This window comes from Silene latifolia, chromosome 10 (genome assembly GCF_048544455.1).
Source record: "Silene latifolia isolate original U9 population chromosome 10, ASM4854445v1, whole genome shotgun sequence".
Classification (NCBI taxonomy): Eukaryota; Viridiplantae; Streptophyta; class Magnoliopsida; order Caryophyllales; family Caryophyllaceae; genus Silene; species Silene latifolia.
In genome coordinates, this window is record NC_133535.1 from 140,208,353 (window position 1) to 140,214,550 (window position 6,198).

Below are 6,198 nucleotides of genomic sequence, written 5' to 3' on the forward strand. Positions count from 1 at the left end.
AGCGCATGACCTGTTTAGCATCACAAATGCTCCTCCAAGTGAAGCTAGGGTTAGGACCCAGATTAGCTTCCATGAAAGAACAAGAAGGGAAGTACTTCGCCTTAAGTACCCTCGACATCAAGCTGCCCTCCTCACTCACCAAACGCCACGCTTGCTTAGCTAAAAGAGCTAGGTTGAACTTCGCAAAATCCCGAAAACCCATTCCACCCTTGGCCTTGGCACGACACATATGACTCCATGCGACCCATGATATCCTCCGTTTCCCGTTAGAGGAACCCCACCAGAACCGCAAGACAATTGAACGCAACTCATCACAAAAATTGGTCGGTAATTTAAACACACTCATCGCATAGGTAGGAATAGATTGGGCCACTGCCTTTATCAGAGTTTCCTTACCTGCTCGGCTGAATAGCATACCTCGCCATCCTTGCATTTTGTTGTTTAATTTGTCTCGAATAACTTTGGAAAGGAGCTGTTTGAAATGGCCAATCACAGTGGGTAAACCAAGGTACTTATCATGCTCATTCACCACGTTGACCCCAAGAACAGCTGCCACCCTCTCTTTACGTCTTGCCGTCGTGCCTTTGCTAAAAGAAACATTGGTCTTCTCCTTGCTTACCAATTGTCCCGAAGCCGCTTCGTACTGATTCAACACATCCAGCACCACCCGGGCTTGAGACTCATTAGCTTTTGCGAAGATAATGCTGTCATCGGCAAAAAATAAATGGGAGACAATAGGGGCTTGCGGTGCTATGCGTATGCCGTGAAGAGACCCTAACTCTACCTTCCGCCTCAGCATACTAGAGAGAACCTCGGCACAGAGAATAAAAATATACGGCGAAATTGGGTCCCCTTGTCGTAGCCCTCGCTCCGGAACAAAAGCCTCAGATGGTGAGCCATTAATTAGAACCTCATACGACACCGACTGAACACACTGCATGACGTTTGTAACCCATATGACATCAAACCCCATAACTTCAAGTACCCTTCGCAAGAAATCCCATTCCACCCTATCATAAGCCTTCGCCATATCGAGCTTCAAAGCCATATGCCCGCCACCTCCTCTAGAGTTTTTCATATAATGGAACATCTCAAAAGCAACCAAGATATTATCAGAGATAAGTCTGCCCGGTGTAAAAGCACTTTGATTCTCCGATACCAGCTGACCCAAGAAGAGTTTAAGTCGATTGGCTAACACTTTAGAGACTAATTTATACAGCACGTTGCATAAACTAATCGGCCTGAAATCTCGCAATTTATCCGGGGCTTTCTTTTTGGGAATTAACACAATATGGGTACTATTAATAGCGACCGGAAACTCACCCCCATTGAGGATACCCAAGACCGTGCGCGTAACAGAAGGCCCAACAATGTGCCAATATGACTGATAAAAGAGAGCATTCATCCCATCCGGTCCCGGTGCCTTCAGTGGATGCATTTGAGTAAGTGCTTCAAGAACCTCCTCCCCTCTGTACTCCGCGCTGAATATTTCATTCATTCCCGCCGTGACCCGTCCCTGAACACCAACCAATAACTCATCGAAACCCGCGGGCTGTGAGGACGTGAAAACAGAGGAAAAATACCTCACAGCCGCGGCCTTAACAGCATCGTTCCCATCCCTAATCGTGCCATCCTCCTCGACAATCCGACCGATCTTATTCTTTTGCTTGCGCTGCCCCGCCTTTCTATGGAAATACTTGGTATTACGATCCCCATCCTTCAACCATAAGGCCCTCGATCTTTGGCGCCAAAACATCTCCTCTTGTCGAAGTAACTGATTAATATCCTTCATTACTTTCTTTCTTTCCTCGACATTTGCCACCGTCCTCTCGTTCTCATTCAACCAAGAAATTCGCTTCCTCTTTCGCTTCAAATCTCGAAGAATTTTCCCGATGCTAATTCCTTTCCACTTCTGAAGTTCACGGGCACACCTAGAAATCGTCTCAATCACATTCCAATCATCCTCCTCCCACACCCGTTTGACTGTATCCTCACACCCAGCTTCCCCTATCCAAATTTGTTCAAAACGGAATCGGCTATTGTATGTATGCTCCTCCTCCCTCCGCCTATTAAGGACCACCTTGATAGGGGAATGGTCCGACCACTCGCGGTTCATGTGAACAAGTTTTGCATAAGGAAACAGTCCCCTCCAAGATTCTGTCTTCATGGCCCGATCCAAACGGCACTGTCTATTCTCCTCTCCCCCTTGTCCATTATCAAAAGTAAAGGCGTACCCCTCAAAGTTCAGGTCACTGAGCCCACAATCATCCACCGCCTCCCGGAAGTTATTCATCTGCCATTGGGCCCTAGAGCCCCCTTTCATTTCATCTGCAAATAAAATTTCGTTGAAATCCCCCACACAAAGCCACGGGTCCTGGGACTCAGCAGCGAGAGTCCTCAGGAGCTGCCACGATAAATGTCTATCTTGGATTGAAGGCCAGCCGTAGAAACCAGTCAACCTCCACTTCAAACCATCCATCTCAATATCAAAGTCCATGAAATGTACTGACGCAGCCCTAAACACCACATTCAAATCCTTCCTCCAAAGAAAAGCTAAGCCCCCCGATCTACCGACACTATCTACCTCCATACTATAATACTCATCAAAACTGGAACTAATCTTCCTCATCTCTACCCTACTCAGCTTCGTTTCACAGAGGAAAACGAAAGCCGGGGCCTCCCTCCGGATCAAATTCCGGAGCCCACCAACTGCATCGGGATTGCCCAGCCCTCTGCAGTTGAGACTTAAAAGATTCATTGGGCCCGGCGGGGTTGAGCTCCCTCAACCTCCGCCTCAGGTGAAAACACACCCATATCAATAAAAGGTTTCTTCGCCACATTTTCCGTCTCCTGCTCCGTATCCTCCCTGGTTCTTTTCGACCTAGAGGGAACTAGTTTTAATCGTGCAATTTGCACGGGATTGTTTTTAAAACAATATTACTCGGTATCACGCATAAGTGGTGATTAACCTCTTTTACCTTGTACAAAAGTGAAATTCAACCCAAATTTTACTTTTTCAGCCAAAAGCACAATATGTAAAATATAAGAGAAGGTTGTGTATTGTATTGATAAATCAACAGTGACAATTACAAGGTATATATATGCATAGGAGAAGATACTAGAGGCATAATCTAAGGAATAAAATAATTGACTTCATAATATTAGGAGATATACATGGCAACTAATAACTAAATATTGACTAATTATGTACTGGAAGAGGAGAGTTGTTCTCCTTGATTTGTGCCGTCACTTTGGTGATTGGTTGGACTGGAAATTGCATAATTATCCTTAACACTCCCGCGTAAGATGGACGGTCGTAGACGGAGGCCAATCTTGGATGAAAGCTCGAGAAAACGGGGTTTGTGTAGAGGTTTTGTTAACGTATCAGCTAGTTGATCAGTACCATTAATATGCTGAACGCGAATTGCACCGGTCCGAAGTTTTTCTTTGACAAAGTGGAAGGAGAGAGCAAGATGCTTCATATGGGAATGGAACACCGGATTGGTGGAGTAGTGAGTGGCAGAGAGGTTATCATAGTAGATAGTAGGCGATGTCGATTGAGTGTAACCGAGCTCAGTGAGAATGGAGATGAGCTAAAGAACTTCAGATGTCGTGGCAGCAACGGCTCTGAATTCGGCTTCGGTAGAGGACTGTGACAGGGCTTGTTGCTTTTTAGAGGACCATGAAATAGGATTTGTACCAAGATATACCAGATAACCCGTAGTGGAGACATAGTCTGCGGGGTCACCTCCCAAGTCCATATCACAATAGGCATGAAGGGTGAGAGGGGTGGATTTGTTGAGGTGCACACCAAGATGGAGTGTGCCATTTAAGTAGCGAAGGAGACGCTTTAGAGCCGTCCAGTGAGATGAGGTAGGGTGAGTGAGGAATTGGGCTAGTTTGTTGACGGGAAAGGCGATGCCAGGTCGAGTAAGTGAGAGGTATTAATGACTTCCAACAATGGCGCGATAGTCAGAAACATTTTCGAGTGGTTTATGGGGTTCCTTGACTAAGGGCGGATGGGTAATCATGGGTGTGGAGGCAGGGGTGCTTTCATGCATATTGAATTTGTGTAGTAGGTCGGAAAGATACTTTGTTTGTTTGAGGTGGAGACCATGCTTGGTTTGTGTGACCTCAATGCCGAGGAAGAAGGAAAGGGGACCGAAGTCTTTGAGAGAATTTATGAGAAATTTGGTCGATAAAGTTGCGGATATGAGATGGATTGGGACCAGTGACGACAATGTCATCAACGTAGACAAGGACAAATAAGGTGGTGACAGAGGAGCGTATGTAATATGAAGAGTGACGGGTCGGAGACAGAATTTCAAAAACCAAGGGAGAGGAGGTATGTCTTGAACTCGGTATACCAAGCTCAGGGTGCTTGTTTTAGGCCATAGATTGCCTTGTGAAGCTTGCAGACATGATCGGGTTTATCAGTTTCCACAAAACCTGGAGGTTGTTCCATGAAAACCGAATCAATAAGATGACCTTGTAAGAACGCATTGTTGACATCAATTTGGTGGTGATGCCATTGTTGAGCCACGGCTAAGGAAAGAATGAGGTGATTTGTGGCGGGTTTTATAACTAGACTAAAGGTTTCCGAGTAGTCGATGTCGGGGCGTTGATGAAAGCCTTTAGCAACGAGTCTCGCTTTGTGTTGTTTAAGAGTGCCATCCGGTTGTATTTCACACGGTAGACCCACTTGCAGCCGACTATGTTTTGGGCTTGGGTACGAGGGACGAGAGACCAGGTTCGGTTGCGAAGGAGCGCTTGATGTTCATCGAGCATCGCAGCACGCCATCTCGGGTCGATGAGGGCTTGTTTGGTGGTGGTTGGTGTCGTGTGGGGGAGGGAACAGTAGCGGCTTTGGCATACTTCGGGTTTGGCTTAATGATGTTATTGGAGAGGCGAGTGACAGCACGAGGTGGTGGTGGTGGTGGAGGGGGTGGTGGTGATGGAGTTGCCGTGGTAGAGGAGGAAGTCGTGGAGGGTGAGGGGATGGTTAAGGCAACGGTTATTGGCGTGGTGGTGGGTGTTGAAGTAGAGGAGGCAGGGTTTGACATGGTGCGATTGGGCATGGTGTTGGGTGTCGACGAGGAAGAAGGGATAGGCTGGGTGGGTGTAGGGATAGGCTGGGTGGGTGTAGGGTTAGGCTGGGAGCTAGGTGGGGTGAGGTCGAGGAGGGGAATGGTTAGGTGGTACCATTGATCAGGAGAGTGAGGTGGTGAAGGAGCGAGTTTGGCTAGGGAGAGGAAGGGAAATTCATGCTCAACAAATCGAACATGACGCGAGGTGTAAACCTTTTTCGTGGATGGATCATAACATAGATAGGCACTTTGGGTGGTGGAGTAACCAACAAAGACACACGGGGTTTATTTGGGTTCGAGTTTGTGACGAATATAAGGGCGGAGTCAAGGGTAGCATAAGCAGCCAAATGGGCGAAGTTTGTTGTAGTTCGGGTCTTGACCGAATAGAGGACTATACGGTGTTTTGTTGTGAAGTGTTTGCGTAGGTAGTCGGTTGATGAGGTAGGTGGCAGTGGCAAAAGAATAAGGCCAAAAAGTGTTGGGCATTTTCGCATGAGTGAGGAGGGCAAGACCCATTTCTACGACATGGCGATGGCGTCTTTTGGCAAACCCATTGTGCTCGGGAGTGTGAGATGGAGAAGTGAGGTGAGTTATCCCGTCATCAAGAAGTTTGGGGTTTAATTTGACATATTCCCCACCATTGTCCGAGTAGAATTGACGAATAGGTTTTTGGAAGTACTTTTCGACAATTGCTTTGAAACGGTGAAAAGTAGTGTAAAATATAAGAGAAGGTTGTGTATTGTATTGATAAATCAACAGTGACAATTACAAGGTTATATATATGCATAGGAGAAGATACTAGAGGCATAATCTAAGGAATAAAATAATTGACTCCATAATATTAGGAGATATACATGGCAACTAATAACTAAATATTGACTAATTATGTACTGGAAGAGGAGAGTTGTTCTCCTTGATTTGTGCCGTCACTTTGGTGATTGGTTGGACTGGGAATTGCATAATTATCCTTAACACAATATTCACAACCAAAAAATTCATTTTATATGCATATATACACTTTATTAACACATAATAACGCTTATACGGTTACTATAAATTTTTTTTTAAAAAAAAGTCGATTCATTTTACATTGAATAAGAACGAAATACTT